Source organism: Ixodes scapularis, unplaced genomic scaffold (genome assembly GCF_016920785.2).
Source record: "Ixodes scapularis isolate PalLabHiFi unplaced genomic scaffold, ASM1692078v2 PGA_scaffold2__306_contigs__length_199485367, whole genome shotgun sequence".
In the NCBI taxonomy this organism is placed as follows: domain Eukaryota; kingdom Metazoa; phylum Arthropoda; class Arachnida; order Ixodida; family Ixodidae; genus Ixodes; species Ixodes scapularis.
This window is the reverse complement of record NW_024609857.1, coordinates 46,867,972-46,889,059: the sequence shown is the minus strand read 5'-3', so window position 1 is coordinate 46,889,059 and position 21,088 is coordinate 46,867,972. Positions and strand designations below refer to the sequence as shown.

The 21,088-nt window shown below is 48.4% G+C and overlaps 1 pseudogene; it reads left to right on the top strand.

The window, feature by feature from the left end:
- The first annotated feature begins 1,623 nt into the window (after positions 1 to 1,623).
- LOC121047462 lies at positions 1,624 to 3,661 on the top strand (annotated as a pseudogene).
- Positions 3,662 to 21,088: the final 17,427 nt, after the last annotated feature.

The window sequence follows — 21,088 nt, the reverse complement described above, 5'->3', positions numbered from 1 at the left end:
TACTTAAAATTCATTAAGTTCTTAGGTATTCGCATTGACTGAGGAGTTTGGATTGTAGATATTATGTCCGTCCTCAAAATAGGCGGTATCGGCTGTTACAATCCCAGACTCTAAGTAGCCCAATTTTGCTACCAAATATTGTGGAGCAGAATGTAGTAGTTTGAATTTTAACAACTGATAAGCCAATTTTGAGGATGGGAAACGTATCTCTAATTTAAATGTGCCAGCTAGGGTAAAGAAGTCAATTAATAGATTTGAAGTATTTACTACACTAATTATTACTTTACACTTTTCCCGTGACGTCTGCCACGATCGATAAAGCTAATTCAAAGAAATTTGTTGTTTATTCCTGTACCCTGTCTTTTTCTCTTAATTTCGATCCTGTCACGGTTAGAAACATCCTGTATATTGACTACTTCTTTTTTAATACTTTTTTTAAGAAATAAACATTCAATCTGCATTGATATAAATAGGATAGTTCTTTGCAGCCCCGAATATCCATTTGAAATAAATTGAGATTTGCTTGCTGTGCCACCTATGGGCCCCCCAAAAACTATATTGGTTGTTACATTTTCCTGCAACATACATCCTTTTAGCAGTGTTTCCCCCACAAAAAAATTTGCTTGGTTCTGCAGTAGTTCAAATACTTAACATGTCATAACTGTTGGGTTGGTTGAACCCAGTACATATAACTCATTGCCTTGTCATACTCATTTTCAGAAGCCTTCCAGCTGCACATCAGCCGGACTGCCTCGGGTCAGTCACCGAAGAAGCGGAGGTCCCTCATGAACAGATACATTGGCGAGCAGCTTCAGGACATCAACAGGAAGCTTGAGTTCTTAGGTAGAACTTAACCTTTACCTTCAATTTAAAGTAATGAATATATATGTCAACTCACCTGCTTTGGAATCATTTTTTCTAGAGTGCTTTCTTTGCATGCTCTTTCTAGGTGCTGTGTCAATAGTTCATTTTAGTGGGGGCCTCGGGCAACACAGCCTAGATAATAAAAGTGTCTGCATCGCCTCTTCTTTCTTAATGAAATGACATCACAGTCGGATTATGCTGACACGGTGGCTGGGCCAGAGTCCCAGCTTCGACGCGCTGATTGAACACAAGTGTAAGCCAAAGACTGCCACAGCACTCGTGCCCAATCTCACTGTGCGATCGATCTCGCTGCGATGATAGTATGAAAGTGGTCCGGAGGCCTTGCCTATCTAGGTGGTATTGTCTCGGGATGCTAACCTTTTGTGAACAGGAATTGCGTGGCACCCGTATCTGCTGGTTTACATAGGTCGACCAGTGTCTATAGTCGGGTTGACCCGTGTCTACAGTCAGGTCAACCCGTGTCTATGGTCGGGTCGACCTGCGTCGTAGGTCGGGTCAATTCGTGTCTACGGTCGGGTCGACCCGTGTCTACGGTCGGGTCGACTTGTGTCTATGGTCAGGTCCAGGGGATGTAAAGAGGTTTGCTGGAGTGGAGGGGGCGCTCGTCAAGTGAAGCCGTTGGCCGCCATCTTGCCGTGGGCAGAAAACGCGCCAGACAGAAGTGAACGCGGTCTTTGTTGTGGATTAAAAGCAACTGGAAATTGGCGAAGAGGGCATGGAAACAAGACTCCTACAAGAATGGTTTGCTCCTGTGTTGCCTACAGATGTACCAACAGGGCGAAGGCAGGGCAAAGGATCACATTACAGTTGTAAGTACAATGATAATTGTTTTGAATGGGGTTGCGGTCGAGGTTCCCTACACCCTGGCGATGCCCGGCAATTTGGCGCCTGCGCACAACAATTAACAGCCTCGAATTCATTACAGATTTCCTAAGGATCCGGAGACGCAAAGCCTTTGGGAGCGAGCCGTTCGTCGCGAACGCTGGCAAGCGAAAGACGGCGATCGTTTGTGTTCCTTGCATTTCGCACCGGAATGCTTCGACCGTACCGGACAAACGACGCGACTGCTGCCTGGGAGTGTGCCCAGTGTGTTCCCTGCCTTTCCAGTGCATCTCCAGAAGCCAGTGAGTATTCAAAAGGGGAATTGTGACAGCGAAATGAATGTTTCGTGCTTGTCACAAGTCGGTTTGTGACGCTGGATGTGTGTGTCAGTCCGTGACGTGACTGGATGTGTGTGTGTGTGTGTGTGTGTTTGTGTGTGTGTGCGTGCGCGCGTGCGTGCGTGCATGCGTGCGTGAGAGAAAGAGGTGGTGTAATGGTTGTCTACAACTTTTTTTCACCTGATTTTTGCCTCACGTGTAGCCAATAGGCTGTGGCGTCATTTCTTTTGACACTGTCATACGCATCCATGTGCTTGTAACTTGGCACTCAGAAAGCACATGTATGCTTTTAGAGCGCAGCTCTTAGGCACCCGTTTATGGCTTGAGCGGCGTCAGCGTAACCGCGCGGTGCATTATGGGAAACGTCCCATAATGCACACCGCGAGGCACCCCCCCCCCCCCCCCCCCCCGGGATCACGTGACCCCCCCCTCCCCCCCGAAGTCACGTGACCCCTTGAAGTCACCCGACCCCCCTGAGGTCACGTGACCCCCCCCCCCCCCCGATGACGTCTTTGTCACGGATGACGTCACCGGCATCCGCATCATCATCACTGATGACGTCATCGACATCCGCATTGTCATCGTCATCAGTGACGTCACTGATGTCGTCACCGGCCTCCGCATCGTCATCTTCATCATCACTGATGACGTCATCAGTGACGTCACTGATGACATCACCGACATCCGCATCGTCACTGGTGACGTCATCAGTGACGTCACTAATGATGTCATTGGTATCTGCATTGTCGTCACTGATGACGTCATCAGTGACGTCACTGATGACATCATCGGCATTGTCATTGTCACGTGACAGCCAGGTCATGTGACCCTCTTCCTCAAGAGCTGCGCTCTAATTCGGCGTTACAGGGAGTTGTAAACGGCTTTCACTTTTTAGAGCGCAGCTCTTAGGGGCCCGTTTCCGGCTTGAGCGGCGTCGGCGTCGCCGTCGGCAAAACCGCGAGGTCACGTGACCCCCCCGAGGTCACGTAACCCCCCGAGGTCACGTGACCCCCCTAGGTCACGTGACCCCATGAGGTCACGTGACCCCATGAGGTCACGTGACCCCCAGAAGTCATGTGACCCCCTGAAGTCACGTGGCCCCCTAAGGTCATGTGACCCCTTCAGGTCACGTGACCCCCGAGGTCACGTGTTTATTACAGATTAAAAGGAAGTGGCCGGCACCCAAGCCTCGAGAGTACGCGGTCACTGCAACTGCTGAAGTGCCTGAAGCGGAGGGAGAGCTGCCTGTAAATTCACCTACCAAGCAATGGTATCAAAACAAGGTGCGTGCCCTTGAAGAGCAACTAGCACAACTGAAGAAAAAAGTTAAAACCTTACAACAGAGCAAACGAAGGCTCACCAAGAGGATTGAAACAGCTCAGGAAGTCATCAGAGAAGTCAAAGAAAAGAGGTTCTTGTCTGACGAGGGTTCACAAGTGTTCACTGCAGCCTTTTCGTCTGACGTTCAGCAACTTCTCTGGAGGGCAGGAAGCGAAACAAAAAGGCAAATGCGCGAGCTGCGCGCATTTGCGCTAACTTGACATTTCCACTCTCCGGCTGCATACGAGTATGTTCGGTCAAAGTTTAATGATGCCCTTCCGTACGCTCATTGTTGACGTAGAGCGTACAGTTAGGGAGTGGTATAAATCGGTCTGTGGAGCTCCTGGTTTCACAGCTGAGGCATTGCCATTTCTGGGGAAGCTTACACAAGCATGAGGTGGAGACTTGTACTGTGCTCTGGTCGTCGACGATATGGCGATAAGGGAACACGTGGAACTTGTTGGTGACAAGGTAGTCAGTTATGTGGACTTTGGATGACAGTCTACCTGAAGCCAGAAGTGTCTGTGTCTACATGATTGTGGTATAAACGCGAGACTTAAGATGCCAGTAGGGTACTTCTTAATTGATGCACTCACGGGTGCAGAGAGAGCTGAGCTGACCAAGCAGTGCATTGAAAAGCTTGCGTCAGTGGGGGTTGAGGTAGTCTGTTACATTTGACGGGGCCTCGTCCAATTTCACGATGGCGAGATGTTTAGGTGCTGACCTTTTCCCTGACCCTGAACAGTTTTCTTCAAGCTTTGTGAACCCGGCTAACTGCTCTAACAATGTTCACATTATTTTGGATGCCTGCCACATGATAAAGCTAATCCGTAACTCTTTGGCATCCGTCAGTCACCTTGTTGACATTGAAGGGAAACATATGAAGTGGGCCTATATAAAGGCATTAAAGGCCTTGCAACGGGAAGAAGGTCTGAGGCTTGGAAACAGACTTACCAAGGTCCACATTGCGTGAGAAAAACAAAAGATGAAGGTGCGGTATGCTGTTCAAGCAATGAGTGCATCAGTGGCTGACGCTCTGGACTTCTGCGAGCAAGTGCTCAAGCTGCCACAATTCAAAGGTGCAAGTGCAACAGCAAATTCATCAGAGTTTTCGACCACTTGTTTGACGTCCTCAATTCTAGGAAGCCGTTGGCAAAATCCTTCAAGGTGGCCTTACGGAAGCAGAATAAAGCATGCTGGAGGGCATTCTTTTCTGAGGCTAGAGGGTACATCAAGGGACTGAAAGACCCATCAGGACGCCCTATTTTGGAAGGGTTAAAGAAAACCGGTGTTGTCGGTTACTTGAGCTGCATTGCAAGTACTGAAAAGCTGTTCAATGAGCTTGTCGGTCAGGAGCACCTAAAGTGCCTCTTAACACACAAGCTGAGCCAGGACCACGCTGAGAATTTCTTCGGGTGCATTCGAGGACGGGGAGGGTGTAACAACAACCCTACGGCTGCGCAGTTCATGGCTTCGTACAGACGATTGTTGATTCAGACAGAAGGGAAGTCTTCCAACTCAGGAAATTGCTCTCAAGACATCGTATCAATCCTGACTGGACCTATCGTGCCTGAAGAAGATGCAGCAACCAGTACACTTACCGACACCAGGAGGGCACCAATCATGCAGCCAGAAGACCACGATTACACGCACGCACCACATTGACTGTCCTGAAAGCCTGTCCCCTTTTGTCACTTCTGTGGTGCCATACATTGCGGGCTTTGTTGTCCGCAAAGTTTGATCAACTACAACATGCCGAGAGTGTATTGCAGCCCTGCATTCACAAGAGCTGGCGCCTCTTGTTAGGCAAAAAAACCGGGGTGGACTTGTTTCTCCATCACAAGATGTCGTCGGGCTGTGCGAAGCTGTCGAGGCTCCTCACCCTCTACGACTTTGAGAAGGTGCACAAGCAGCTCAATGCCGTGAGGACCATGAAGACTTTTGAGAACGCAACAGCATCCTGAGATTCCTGCACAGGGCGTGCACAGGGCGTGCACAGGTCCTTAAAACCTCTTAAATTTAAAAATTGAGTTTTCAAGGCCCTTTAAAACCCTAGATTTTTCGCTAGACTTTGAATTTGAGAATTTAACTTGCAGGGCCCTTGAAAGCCTGGCATTTTTTGGCTAGACCTTCAAAATCCGTGAATGGCTATTTATAATAGCAAATGCGGGTATATATTGAGCATTTTTGTTATGCTTATCGATTTTTTTCGTTTCGGTCTAAGTTATCTCAATTTTTTAGATTTAGCCGATGTTCATTGGATGGTTGGCCACATTGGAGCAGATCCGAATCCAATCTGATCCGGGAATGCTTTGTGCACAGTTCCCGCCAATGGCCTCGTGTTTTGTCGTCGGTCGTAGGGAAATGCCCGGCAAAAGCAGGTTTAAGGTGCATGACTCTGCAGCGATGAATATAAGGACTGGGAGGTGCCAGATACGACAAATCAGCATCGTGCAAAGGCAAGCCGTGCTGAAAAACTTTAGATGTCACCGCCATGGGCGAGTCGGCATTGAAGAGCCATATGAAGGGCATAAAACATGCTGGGATCATAAAGATTGCAGCCAAGAGTTCAGTGCAAAATTACCTGGCTCCGGGCACAAGTGAACAATCCACTGTCCCGCCACCACTGCAGTTGCCAAACCTAAACGCTGCTTGCAAGACGCACAAGTTGGTAACACTCTGAAAATCGTCAGATCTCACTGTTTCTACCGGTCATCGTCACAAGCGGGCAAGTTGTTCCAACACGTTCCCAGATGGTGAGGTGGTAAAAGCATTTTTTGCGGAGAAAAGAAATGCACCTATGTGATGTGCTATGGACTCAAACCTTTCTTTCTAACGGCCTTGCAGTGGGAAATCAAAAAGTGAGAGCACTACTTGGTGCTTTTTGACGAGTCTTCGAACGACTATTTGCATCACAAACAAATGGATGTGCTCGTAAGGTGTTGGGACTGATCTCACAAGGTGACAACAAGGTACAACTCTGTGTTTATGGGGCACCGCAAGGCCCAGGACATACAAGGAAAACTGTTGAGTGAACTCGAACCTTTGCCCCTTGAGAAGATTCTTCAGATATCAATGGCTCTGTACATTAAAGAAACTTGGCAAATTTTGTAAATTCTCAAAACTCTGATGCTTGTGCTCGTGTCACCTTTGGGAGACATGTGGCAGGATAGCCAAGGGCTAGTCCGCTCCAATCAGCTGGCACCTTACCATAGAAAGCATCATGTTTTCTTTCCTTATTAAACAGACTACCGTAAAATCCTGAATTAACGCCCCCCTTTTCGCCGTAGATAATTGGCAAAAAAAGTGGGGTGGGCGATCTTTCAGTATTTAATAACCAAAATCACAAACAAAAATCGAGTAACGCGTGCGCCAAAGCAGCGTGGGTTTTTCTTTCCCTAGCTCTCATCGCTGAAACCGTCAAACGACACATCGCTTTCGCTATCAAAGATTAAATCTAACGCCTCGTCAATGAGGCTCTCGGGATCCTCGGGTCCATTGGTTACCGAAGCCAAACGGTCGTTGAGCTCGGCGTCCTCGGAGCCATCGAGCCTTGTGGATATTCTGCACCGTTTGAACGAACTCCGCACGGTATCCTCGGAGACGGAGGCCCACGCCTGAGCCACGAAGTCCACAACCTCTTGACGCGACGGCTTGCGAAGGTTGCCCTTTGGAGTCACCGAACCTTTCCGGAAGAACGATGCCCAAATTCCACGCAGCGCGTCCTTGAAGGGCTTCATCCACGAGACGTCCGCGGGTTGCAAAATGGACGTGCAACCGCCCGGTATCAAGACGACGTCGGTGTCTTTTGCGTCGAGCGCTTCTCGGGCCGCCTCTGTCTTGTGTATGGGTGCTTGGTCCAGTATGAGCAGTCTCCTCACGTCGTCGGCGTTCGGGCCCCAAACTCTCCTAGTCCACTCCAGCAGGACGGGAGAGGTCATCCAACCATTCTTGGAAGAAGTAACTCGCACATTTGCTGCAAGTACAACAAGTATAACATGAAATAACAGTTCGGGCCCCAAACGCACATTACACATGCTACGCCGATGAGTGAAGATATGCGAACTGCCCGATTTTATGGCCGAGCGCCGAAGCACGCGCAAGTGAGTAAGCTTCGGAAAGCCAGCAAGTCACGTGCCAACTGCTCGTGCGCTTAAGATGGCGCCGGCCAAAACGGCTACGCCATCTTTCGGAAATGGGGCGATACAAAACAAAACGGGCTGTGGCGTTTTGTCAATGGATGACGCAACAGTCGCTCTATTTAAAAAAAAAAAAAAAATGCTGTCACCCTTATTTTTACGTATTTCTAAGGCTTTGTTTCGACATTTATACCCTGAATGGTGATTAATTACAACATACCTGGAATCCTTAGAGAAAAGAGTACTCTGGGGGGAATCCGGCCGGTTGGCTCCTTCAGTACGATCAAAGCAGGTAGCTTGATGCCCGCTGCCGTCGCGCACAAGGCCACCGTCATCCCTCGCCGAGCACAGCCGGTGTTGGCGATGCGAATACTCGACTCGCCGACAGCATTGTTGGTTCTCGCAGCAGGGCAATCCATCCGGACCATAGTCTGATCCATGTTGGCTATGTTGTAGTCCGAGTAGTTGTGCTCCAGGCGCAGAGTTGACGCAGCCTTTCGGAACACCGTAATTGCTTCAACGTAGTCGGCAGGCAGCTTCCGACTTTCGTTGGTCCCCACCCGCATAGACACATTAAATCGCTCCTTCCAGTTAGCTATGTACTGGCATGACGCTTGGAAGTTTCCTAGGCCCATCTGTTCTGCCAGTTTCCGCGCATGCTCTTGAAGCAGGCGATTGCTGGCTGCTCGACCGGCGGATCTCACAGTCTCCAGGAAGTCCATCAGTGCGTCGTCGATTTCTTCACTAAAAACGGGTCGTCCCCTACCTATTGCTCTCTTCAACTTGTTCGTTCCATGGCATTGTTGTAGAAGTACTTGGTAGCTCGTATTCCATTCCCGTACACGCTTCCGGTCAACTTCGAAATGGCGCGCAGTCTTGCTTCGTTAGCTCCGTTCTTGCGGTGCCATTCCACGACTTCCACTTTCTTCTGGATGGTATAGCTGGACCTCATCCCGAGTATACACAAGAAACGTCTTCACAGTTTGCTGGTCGAAAGATTTTCTGGGGTTCTCGGGCGATCTGACGACAACCATTAAGTGACCTTCAACGCTTTCCTGATGTCATTCAATAAGTGACCTTGACCGCTTTCCGTGTTCCTTCCGTTATCTTATCTCCCTTATTGTGTGTGGCCTCTTCTTTTTGTGAAGGGAATCCTAGGCTTTCCAAACCTTCTCCCCTACCCTCCGGCACCTTTCTCAACCTTCGGGTGTCGCTATTTTTGGAAGGTGGGCGACCTATCAGTATTCAGGGGAAACACGTGTTCGAACATAAAAGCGGAGTGGGCGATCTATCGAGTGTGGGCGCTATTTCAGGATTTTACGGTAGGTTCACGTTTAAATGTAAGGACAATTGCACCGATAAAATATACCTCTGAAGTTTATTTTAACTTCTTATGTATTGTACAGCTTTCCATCTATGTGCTTCTTCCTACAATTTAAACATTGTTTTCAGAAGACATCCTGTTGTCCTTGGTTTTCTTTTTTTTTTTTTTAATTAAAGCTACTTGGTGCCTCTGCAGGTCCTTGATGGACAACTCGGCAAATACTTGAACTGGGGTGATGATACTAGGCTGGTTGCAGGCCTCCAAGATCAAAGCCTCCCAGCTAACACCTAAAAAACAAACCCCACCTCCGGTAGGCAGTACAGTGGAAGTGTAAGATTGAATGATCATAGCTTTTACAAGAGCTTTAAGGAATTGCAGAAGTGTGAGTGCCAAGGTGCTGTCTAAATTTCATGCAACTGGTGTTTTTATAGGTGTATCAGTGATTTTATGCTTTTCCAACCATTTTCAGACATGAACCGCCACAAATGGTACAGGAAGGTTCGAGCCCCATGTTAGACCCAAGAAAATAAGTGTCTTTTCCCCCGACCCCAAAAGACATACTTCACAACCTGTCAAAGGTACAAAGTCTAGGCTTTCTTCAACACTCCAACATAGCATCATCAAATGGACGTGTTTTGACTTGTTCTGACACAGATTGTGAGTATGCCTCCGTTTCTGCAATGTGACATGTAGGGCTGTGCACACTATTATGTATATTAGGGCATTTCCTGCTGTTTTTGTTTCTTTGCATGATTTTTTTTTTTCAATTATCTATAACATTGGAAGTAAAGACAAGGCGACATAATGCAATGATGTACTCAAAAAATAGTTAATCGACACTTACTAGAACATATTGAGCGACACCAGTTGCTTTCTTCGCACCAGTATGATTTTCGCCCCGGCCGGAGCTGTGAGCTAGCTTTCACGACCACGGTTCACACCATCAGCAGTTCCCTAGATGGACGTTGTGGGGTAATCCCCGTCCAGCTGCCCCCACCCCAAGTGTCACAACACCACTCTCAATATAAACATTTAATGACTCACATTGATGAGCTCTCCGCCGGTCGCACCTCACAATATCCACAGGTCCGTTCCCTCTGCCATCCGTCGCACCACTCCCCCGTCCCCACCGACCCTCCGAGCACCGCCGGTCTTTCCCTCGCACCCCCTTGTTTCACGGCGCCAGGCCGACGGGTGCCTTCATTCCGACGTGGGTGTCCTGCCGGCTCCCTATTCACGCCGTCCAGGCCCTCGGGGGTCGGGCTCCTGTGAAGGGGGGGTCAAGGACGTCCGCCGCCGCCACCAGCCGGCCGTGACCAGCTCCGATCGGCCACCGAGGGTGCCGACGGCTCGCCCTTGAGCCGCCCTCGGCCGCCGGCGTCTGGTAGCAATCAGGCGGCGGCAGAGCGGGCCCCCACAACGTACACCCTGCGAGCTCATTCAGCTCGACTTTAAGCAGGCTTTCGACAAAGTTGACCACTCCATTTTATTGCAGAGACTCTCCGACTTAGGAATATCCAGCAACCTGTTGAACTGGGTAAGGTCATCCCTGCTTGGTCGTACCCAGCACATTGTCTTTGACAGCATGGAGTTTTACTACTGATGTTCAGCACTGCGGGACACCAAATATTTGACAACAGCATTCCTTCGTTTGCAGGCATGTAAGGATCAAGTCAAACACGAAGAGAACAAATTTGCAAATTGACAGCTTTTTCTGCATGGCCCTCAAGAAACGTTTTCTAACTGGAATTGAAGACACCGACGGAGCACCGTCATCTACAACTTTTGAGACACCAGCAGATCAGTCTGGAGATCTTCAACCGGGGTCCTGTAGTTCCTCGGCATCTGTTGAGGGCGATTGTTTGAACCACTTAGCAGGGCCCTCAAGCTCATCTGACAGCAGTGAAGACCTACAGAGCGATAGTCACGGCAGTCAAGGTGTTATCTCGTCGAGCGGTTCAGTCCATAGTGGTAGCTTCTTGGCGACAACATTGTGCGACATCGGGAACTTTGTTGGGAAGCAGTTAGACGACCATGCCAAATGGCAGGAGTCCTCCCCAGGATTACACTTTTCCATTCTCGGTGCACGTGAAAAGCGGCAGAGAAGAGAAGTGATATGCGAACTACTCGTATTTCAAAAAATTTAAGTGGCTCATGCTTTCAGATAACTAAAGAGGTCTCTACTGCAAATACTCTTCGTTGTTCACCGCAGGCAACGTAGGAGGCTACCAAAAAGACATGCCACTCCAAAGCTGGTCACTAAGCCACCTGTGTCGTTCGCCAAGCTACTGGGTAAAGACGGCGCACTTACTGCACATGAGAACAACAAGTACCACAAGGAAGCGGTGCAGGCTGGGAAGGACTACCTCGCATGCGTTCGCTACCTTGAGAACGATGTGGCGAACCAGATTTGCAGTCAGCGGCTGTAGCAAGTGAAAGAAAACCGGCGTAGACTTGTGCCGATCGTAGAGTCAATTATCTTCTTGGGTCACCAGAACCTAGAGTTCCGGGGACACAAAGACGATGGCGTGCTTCTTCAACATGAAAATGAAGGTTCATCGGCCTCCAACGAGGGAAATTTCCACGAGTTCCTTCACTTCTGGGTATCAAGCGGTGACATTACACTTCATAAGCACCTCCTCAGTTCATCTCGAGCTACATACATCAGCAAGACGACCCAGAACGAACTGATTGAGTGTTGTGGAGACGAGATAGTTGCAATACTCGTGCAGTGGGTACACGAGGCAGGTATGGACAGCCTAATGTTTGACAAGACAACTGACTTGTCACACACATCACAGCTAAGTCTCGTACTGCAGTACGTGCACAAAGACAAAGTACGAGAGGACTTTGTTCAGTTCGTCGACCCTCGTGAAGATGCTGAAGGTGCCAACTCTTGCACTGCTGGGCCTGCCCTGACTGAAAACGTTCTTGGTGAAGAGGTCCTGCAAATGTTGAGAAACTTGGGGCTTGATCTGGAAAAGTGTCGGCATAGCAACAGATGGCTGCAATGGTATGACGTCCGAGTTGCGTGGAGCAGTAAACGAAATCAGGCAGCATGCTCCGAATGCAGTGCACTGCCCGTGTTTGAACCACGCCCTCAACTTGTCGTCAAAGTCATCACGAGTGCAAGCTGTCGGAAACGCTGCAGGAACCATGAAGTAATTTCTGTTTTCATGGCATCATCGAAGCAAAGCAAGGTGCTTAAAGACACCTTTGGAAGCCGGCTGAAGGAACTCTGCGAGACGAGGCGGATGGACAGACAACAGACATGACAGCGTCATCCAATTTAGACAATCTCTGCAGAGTGTGTGCAAGGCCCTTGACGTCGTGGCCAAATGGCATGAAGTGAAAACCGTTGCAAAGGCAAAGATACTCCATGTCGCACTTAGTGGTGACAAGTTCATAGTGTGCATTATTTGCTTGTCGGACCTGCTGGCACACACTCTGCAATTAAGTCATCTATACATCCACGAGACGAGCCAACCTCCCGAGATGGCTAAATGCTGGCAGCTGGTTTTCGCAGCTGGCATTCTATACTCCTAACTGCCGTATTCATGAACATTCCCCTACTCGACTCCAAACTCGACTTGACTTGAGTGGAGTATGGGCGCGCGACTCCACTCGAAGTGCCATCGGTATTCACAAAAGCGAATCGGCACTCACTCGAACTCGAGTAAACTCGAGATTCCATTCTCCACTCCAAAAAGCTTGAGGACGTCTGGGAGCAAGAGTATAGCCAAACGTTTTATTCAAAACACCGTTTTCACGCGAAAAATAAATATATTTGTTTGTGTTATCTAAAAACGTGTACCAAACAAACATTGAATTAGTGAACTACGAAGTTTTATTAAGGCAGCGTAAAGTTTAGTCGTGTCTGAGCGATAAATCGGACAAAGTCGTTACTTTGTCTTGCAACAAGCTCATTCGCTGGCTACGTCTCCTGCGTCTTGTCGTTCCCTCGACGGTAGTCTTCGAATTCGTTTCTTGGTCTTTCTTGCTTTCGCCGCCCGTTGTCTTCCGTGCAGCCCTGCTTCGTCGCCTTGCACGACGAATCATGAAGGACCCCAACGCCAACGACTTGAAAATGGCCGATACCGAAGAGTGGGCAGGGGTTCGTTTTATTTACACTGCGGAGGAGATGGCGCTCCTCCAAGTGCTCGTAACCAAAAATGCACGAGTTCTGGAAAACAAGAAGACAAATAACTACTTGAAGGAGGCTAAACTTGAAGCTTGGGAGAAACTCAGCACCGAGTATAACAGCCAGCCAAACGTCTGCCCACGAAGCGCTAAGCAACTTAAGAAGTGTTGGGAGAACTAAAAATCCAGATACAAAAAAACGAAGTCCGACGAGACGAGAGACATCCACGCCACGGGTAAGTCGACAATTTGCATATTTGGTGAACCGTTCCCGATGTGTACAAAGTAAACATCGGAGAGAAGTCCTTTTCGGCCAGAACAATGCTATGTGCACAACGTTGTGCACCTTGTTGGGTCTCATATAAAACAAATTGTCAAAACGAGTTGTTGAAAGCTGTAGCGCAGGAAAGTCTGCTTCATACGCATGAAGCAGATCCAGGTTCAATCCAAAGTGGGCCTACTTCTTTTTTTTTTGTTTTTACATATTTTTTGTAAAACATTTGGCGTTATTGACATTTCTTTTTTTACAATCGTCACTGAAAAAAGAAATGAGGTCCCGCATCTTGCCGGAAGCCTATTCTTACAGAGTGCCCAGCATTCAGTTGCCCATAAGAAGGTTCCAGGTGGTTAAAAGTAGTCCTCCACTGGGTTGTGCCAGATTCTCTCTTCGTTGGGTTCACTCTAGTCCCCCTAATAATTGTTTTAACTCGCCCAGAGGCGTTCAGAAAATTCAGTGTGCACTTTGAATTGTGTCCCACACATTGTTCACTCTCTCTCCAATGTGAGCTTTGAATTCTTTGGTTTCTGACGCAGGAGGTGGGCCATGAACAAGCTGGCCGATGAGCCCCTCACTCATTCTTGAGGGAGCGGCGGCAGAGCACATGAAGACACAGGTGACAAATCTCTGCGACAGCGACAGGGCAAGAGACCGGCCAGTGCTGTCGCTGCCTCCGGCTGCAATGTTTGAAGCAATGGTGCGAGGCACTGAAGGCAATGACAGTCACGCCCGCTGGAACGATGTGCCAGGTAACTGGGGGCTTTTCGATTTGGACAAATTTGCACCAACATGTCGAGGATGAGTACTGTGAGCCATAACATGTCTACTTGTATTTGCGACTATTATCATTTTAACAACAAACCTGGAACAAAAAAAAAAGGCACCCAAGTCTTTCTTTTATTGCTCGGCAACAACTACACTATTCTACATATCTTCGAAGTTTCAAAATTGAAAATCCGAGCAGTGGGTCGCGACATAGTACTGTGAATTGAAACCGAAACTAGTGGTTAATAGACCTGCTGCAAAGCGTACAGCGCCACGACAGCAGAGAATTTTGGGAAGACTCATTACAAATCACGTGCCTTCTCGTTGCGCTTCCGCGACAGCGAGTGAGTCGCGGCAGCTGCCGCCAGCAGCAGTCGCAGCCATCCGCCATCCCGCACATCCGCCAAACCGTCATTGGCGGTGTACCGCATCTGCGGCACCGAATCCACTTATTTTGCACTGCAACCGTGACACAGTTCGACTAGGTTCAACAAAGCACTTGCGTAGCAATCGATGGAGCCGATGCAAAGGAGAGGGATGAAAAAGGGGCAGCCTCGCAAAAGATAGCCAATGAGATACCTTCTCTTGCATTTCCGTGCACCTGCTTGCGTATGCCACATAATAGCGGGAGGAAGGACAATGCGAGAGGCGTACCTAGGACTCATTATTTGCCCCGTGGCGCGTGCGGGCTTATGGGATTTTTGCAAAGGATCTGTTGCAGGGGTGGCCAGGCTAACCCGGCCTAAGAGCCGCAAACGAAACCACGAAACTTCTAAGAGCTGCAGGGGAGGGGGGGGGGGGGGGGGGGGGGCAAATTAAGGTTTTGTTCAGAGTCTGACTGTACGTATGAGTGCACAAGGCTGTACTGTCGTACAGCCTTCTGCACTCATACGTAATAAAGTAGCCAAACCTCGAGCCGTACCTTATTCTGCCTGAAATCCCTTCTTTTTTTTTCCTGGGGAAACGCGGAAAGGGGCGGTGAGGGGGAAGGGGGGGGACGGGGGCGGGGGGATCCAACGGATCCCTAACGAGGGATATGCGAGCCGCACTTGGACCAGCAAAGAGCCGCATGCGGCTCATGAGCCGCTGTTTGGCCACCCCTGATCTATTGGTATCGAGAAAGCATTGCGGGGCACCTCTCCAATTTGAGTGCTTCTAGTTCTGAAATTTTTTTATCGAGATGTTTTTTTCTGCCGAGCATTGATCTGAGATTGTAGGTCTTTTTTCCCAAAATTCCTTCATGAAAATCTAGTGCTTGCGACGCGTTGCACTAATCCATTTTACAGCTGCTATATATTTCATGGAAAAGTATAAAAGGTGACAACCACAAAAGTCGCCTCCCATTCACGAAAAATATCTAGCACAACAACAATGAACCACATCGTAACACTTGCACTGCTCTTACGGGCAACAAAAAGATGGAGGGACACAAATAAATCCCTTTGCATTCTGCTACTACAGAGCCTCTGCTGTTGTCAATGGTGACAATGTAAACACTGCTCATTTGAGAAGCAGTTTAAGCTGTTTAAAATTCAATTACTCAATCGGGGAAGTATAAAATATTAAGATTTTCTGCTAAAGATGTGTTTAAATCCAAAAGCTAAGATTTATTTGTTTTCCTGGAGATACAATCTGACCAGACAACCCCTGTTGTAACATAATTTAGGGCAACAACCAAGGGACGGGGAAAGAACAACAGCACAACACACGAGTCTCAAACACAGCTGTGGAGACGCTATATACACACGAACCTTTGCACAATAAATTTCAGCTGTGTTTGAGACTTGCGCGTTGTGCTGTCACTCCTTTCCCCAGTCTCAGGGTTTTCGCCTTAAATTTTTGTTAAACTTTCACCAGCTCGTTTGTGCCCCAACTTTTTGTTCCCTGCTGCAAGTTAGCGACAACAAGCTTGCGCACATTTGCTCTTAACAAAGTATCTGCCATAACAACTGTCTGAGTGTACACATGCTGTGGTGCCCCCTTTGAGGAAGGCTTACATAGTGCAGTTACTCTTGTTTGTTTCTCGGATAGGAATTTGATCCCATCAGCCGTCTGACATGGCATGGTCTGTCGTTAACCAACTGAACAAAACATGCTATCGGGGCAAAATCGCATGTAGTCGAAGCACGATGGGAAGGATGAAGCAGAGGGACACAAATTATATGACAATGCGACCGTAAACCATCCACAGTGCTAGAACTGGTGCAGAGCATAACCTATCGGACACGCTCTGTAGTTTACCAACGCCTAGCTTTGAACATTTCTGCGAAAGGCCCATGTGGCTGTTCGGCCTCTTCCCCTGTGTACTTGCTCTTCCCCCAGCACTCACAGTGCCAATGTGTTCTGCATGCCCAGATGCTCCTGAGCCGTCCGCCTCACCTCTCCAAGAGAGCAGCGTTGGAGCTGCGTGTGCGACTCCGCCGGCAAGGGGCATTACCTGCCCCCGTGCTGAGCTGCCAAGCGGGGCATCCAGAAAAGCTGGAAACCGCATCACAGCATTGGAGCGGATCCTGGCTCCCGGAAAGGAGGCCCGTGCCGACATCCTCGAGAGGGAAGATCGGCGGAAGGAGGCGCAACATTTAATGGAAATGCGCATACTCCGAAACAAGCTGTTTGAGCAGCGACGACACGGACGGGCAGAGTTCCAGCTGCTCCAGCTGGAGAGAGAGATAAAGGTGGAGCAGCTGGCAGCCCTGCGCTCCAAGCAACAAGGGTGTGGCAATCACAATTAAATTTGGGTACTTTCAGTTTAGTAGCATTCTGAGGATTTACTTATTTATTTTAATTATGAGCGCTGCATTGTAGTGAAACGATAGAAAAAAATGTTTTGCATATTCGGAAGTTGAATGAAACAGCCCACTAGAATTGAAGGAAAGGGCGGGTCTTTCGTTAGCTCTATGCTGGCCACAAATCTTTCCCAGAATATGTTAAGTGACAGAATACCCGGAATTTGATTTAAGAATCAATTTATTCGAGAGCTTACTACTGGATTTGTGTCTGAGTATTTGCACGAGTCAGTGACGGGTCAAGAACGGAGTACAAGCTGGAGGGGAGAAATAGGACGGAAGTTTTAAGTGGAAAGGAGGTTTCTCCTCTCCACCTCAAGCTTCTGTCTGCTTCCTCCTCTCCAGCTTGTACACTATTCTTGACCTGTCATTGACTATAAACATGTGCTTCTGCTTGAATATCCCTATTGGAAGCACAGTGCGATGATCTGTGTGCGTTTCAGCGAGCCGTTGATTGTGTCGACAGGGTCTGGAGGTGATGGCAGTGCATGAGGACGCAGCCGCCTCCGGCGTCGGGGGACTGGTGGAGAGGGTAGAGCGGGTGGGCATGGCTCTTTTCGCAGCTGGGCCAGGTTGTGCAGTGCAGCAAAGGCGGTGATGATGAGGGCTGACCGTTCCGCCTTGTACTGCAGTCGCATGTCCAGGCATGGGAATCATCGCTTGAACACTCCAGATCCCCGTTCGACCGAGTTCCTTGTTTTTAGGTAAGCTGCTTGGTACCTATATGGTGCAGCATTAGTAATGGAAGCAAAGTCGCAAGATAAAGGTCTTCAGGTGTAAAAATCGCCACTGCTGCAACCATCAGTATGGTTCAGTAACCTGTGCAGTACGGCCCATCCGTGCTAGCTGCATTTTCGGCATTTTCTATTGCTTGCCAGAGGCTACTGTTCTGCATACAGTGTGATTTTGGCTGGTGTTTTCTACATTACCATCTTAATTTAAGTTCTTGGCCCTAGTCCAATTCTAGTGACAAAGAGCAACAATTGACACTGACTAACTGTGAAGAACAACAAATGTTCTCGAGGAGAAAAAAAAATGTTTGCAGAGGCGTGTTGCTGTAGCAACGCACCTCCGCAAACATCCTGTCTCATGCGGTTAGTACTGGGGAAGAGAAGCTGTTAGTACTCTCTCAAGCATCAGCATCTTGAACGACACTTCCCTTGGCTTTATATGGCAGCACGTGCATATGTCGGAGCACAATTACAAGGAAGGCTTTGGCACACGCTTGCAAGCCTGCCAAAGTTGCCTACACGGGCAAGCTGCACATGCCTCGACACTAGAGGCACCAGACGCTAAGGTCGTTCGGGGAAGGGAGGGGGGGTTATCTCAAAAAGAGCTCTTTACATACATTTGATATGAGCAAATTGTGTGCAAATAGGTATCCCACTAATTTTCAGTTTGGTCATAATAGTGAGCAGAGAAATGTTACACAACATCACAGCACCTTTCCTTTGTCCAGCCAACTGGGTCAGGAATGGTTTTGGGGCAGGGGTTGCAACCCCAAAACCATCTCTGGGTATGTCTTGAAGACACCATGCCGCATCCCAAGCATGAAGTGGCATGCTGGTAGTGTTGTACAAGTGCTGCACATGCTGCCGTCTGACTCTGCAGCAGAAATCTTTTTTAAGCAAACATTTAAAACAAATGGTGCGTTGCAAGTGCGTTCGTCAACGCTTTTAGTAATACTTCCTATACAGATAAGGCGAGTGCTTGTGACATGTGTACCTACATTTTCAGCATGCTCAATATGCTGGGGTTATTTCACAGATCTATTCTGTTCACCAGGGGACAACTTTATGAGGCTACGCGGCTACATTATGGGCGCTCGTACACCTTAAGCACTGAGCAAAGGTTTGAAAGCACACACTTAAAAAATGCCTCAGAAAGTTGTCCCCGAATATAATAGCTCCCCATAAACTTGTGTGTACAGTGAGACCAAATATGTACTCTGTTTTACAATAAGTGTGAGTATGCGAAGTGCTTTTTTCATTACTTCTTTCACACATAAAAACAATTTGCACGCAGGACCTTCAAACAACGCTGCGGGTTCAACATCTATCTCGCTGCCAGCAAGGACGGAACCCACCTCGAAGTCCGAAGTTTATGCCTCGAGCTTACCAACCGCACTGTGTCTGAGCCCTTCTTCAGGAACCTGCCCCAACAACGGAGATCGCCGCCCAAGTTGAAAGTGAAAGCTGCGTCAATGCTGCATCTCCGGCCAAATAAGCTGCTTAGGGAGCACCTTGAGAGAATACAACAAGAGAGAATGCAACAAGGCTGTTACATTAAGGGACCTACCTAGCCTTGCAGCAAAAACGAAGCAAGACACTTCTCGAAATGACTTGGGAGCTACTGTCAAAATGCTCCAAGACAGATACCAGGCTACAGTTTGGCTACTGACCGACAAAAACAATGAGCTCGGAGCAATCTTCTCCCAGGACAGGGGCACGCAAAAATCTTTTGAGGATTATAGAAATTATCTTTATTGATGCAACCAACAAGTTACTTGAGATGAGCATGGCTTGCTTTCTAGTGATTGTCGAAGATGGAAACGGAAAAAGTAAGATAGTGGCGGTTGGCCTATTCACAACGGAGGACAGTGACACCCTGCGATTGTTTTTCAACATATTCAAGCAGCTGAACAAGAACTGGGACTCCATCAGGGTCACCATGGCCGACAAAGACCTCAAAGAAAGGCAGATCATCACCCAACTACTTCCACAATCTTCTTTGCAGATTTGTGCATTTCACACATGACAGACATTCCGAAGGGAAATCAAATCAGTGTCCAAAAACTGGGAATAACAACAAACAGTTGTATGAAACCCTGAAGTCTCATCGCCAAAGGCAGTAGTCGACTACTTTGAGTCGAACTAGCACAGTATCCACCAAGAATGGATAATGGGGAACAAGTGGTCCTTTGGCAACTTCCTAAACGCAACGAATAATCAGGCTGAATGTATAAATGCTAAACTGAAGGGTATTGTTGAGCGATACAGCTCACAGGAAGACTTTGTGACAAACTTCTTTTGCTTTGTATACACAAAAAGAAAGGAAAGAGAGCACAAAGCAGCAGCACAGCTCCAAAAAACAAGAGTCAGAAACGGTGATAAAGACCTGGAGCAGTACTGTGAGCTGTTGACTCCCTATGCGTTGAAGTATGTGGAACGTCACGTTCACCTCTCCAGTCGACTTGCAGTGAACACAAATAGTGAAGCAACTGCCAGTGACTGCACCTGTGGCTTCAGGAAAGCTATGCTTCTACCATGCTGCCACACACTTGCTGCTCGAAGTCAGCTTGGGTTGAGCAAGTTTGGACATAGTCTCTGCGTGGAACGGTGATCAGCAGAAAACTACATAAAGAACTGAAGGGTGCTGCTTACTGAGGATCATGAAGAGCCAGAACCACTGTATGTCGACAGGCAGGAACATCGACCAATTCTGTCAAGCCATCAAAAGACTTGGAAAGCCTTGGCAGTCTTAGGAAGAATCACTGGCATTGTCTCTGAAGTCCCCATGCCGAAATTTCCCAAGAGAATGGAAATCTTTGAAGCACTTCTGCACCACTGGATGGATGACGACGACGTTCGTCTTTCTATTAACATGCGGGAAACGGCTGCTGAAGACTGCAAGGATGCTCACGCTTGTTCCGTCTCTCGTGAACCTCCTTGCCTCAGGTCTCCAGATGTCACCAAGATATCAAGCAACGGTGATGCAATCCCCTGCACTTTGGCACTTGCCAAGGTTGCCCATGACTCTCCCTGCTTCAGGCCACCAAAGGTCAACCGAAGTGTCAAGCGAAAATAATGCAATCCCCTACACTGTGACACTGACTGAGGTTGCCCAACAGACTGTCGAAGTAACTGTAGTGGCGGGTTGTGCTGATGCTTTGGATGCAGCAGCCAGAAAGCTCAGTGGAGAACTTTCTGTTACTTTATCTGAAGAGCCAGCTGAAGTGCTTTCTGCTGCTGCTATAAAGGACATCAAGGTGTCGCATCCCATGCAAAAATGTGGACGGCAAAAAGGAAACACTTTGACAGTGAATGGGCTTCCCAGGAAGAGGACGTGTGCTACCGGACGTTGCCCTTTTAAGTCACTTCCCACCCTTGAGAAGAACACTGTGATTCTCACGTGGCTAGTGCATGCAGCAGCTGCAACCAGCACACTGAAGGGTAGACCTCTGGAAAAGCAAGATGTTGAAACACAGCCCCAGTCGCTTCACTGTGGCATCCTAGATGAGACCGTGGATATCCAGATTGTTCTAACCTATTTCAGACGACGCATGGCTTGTG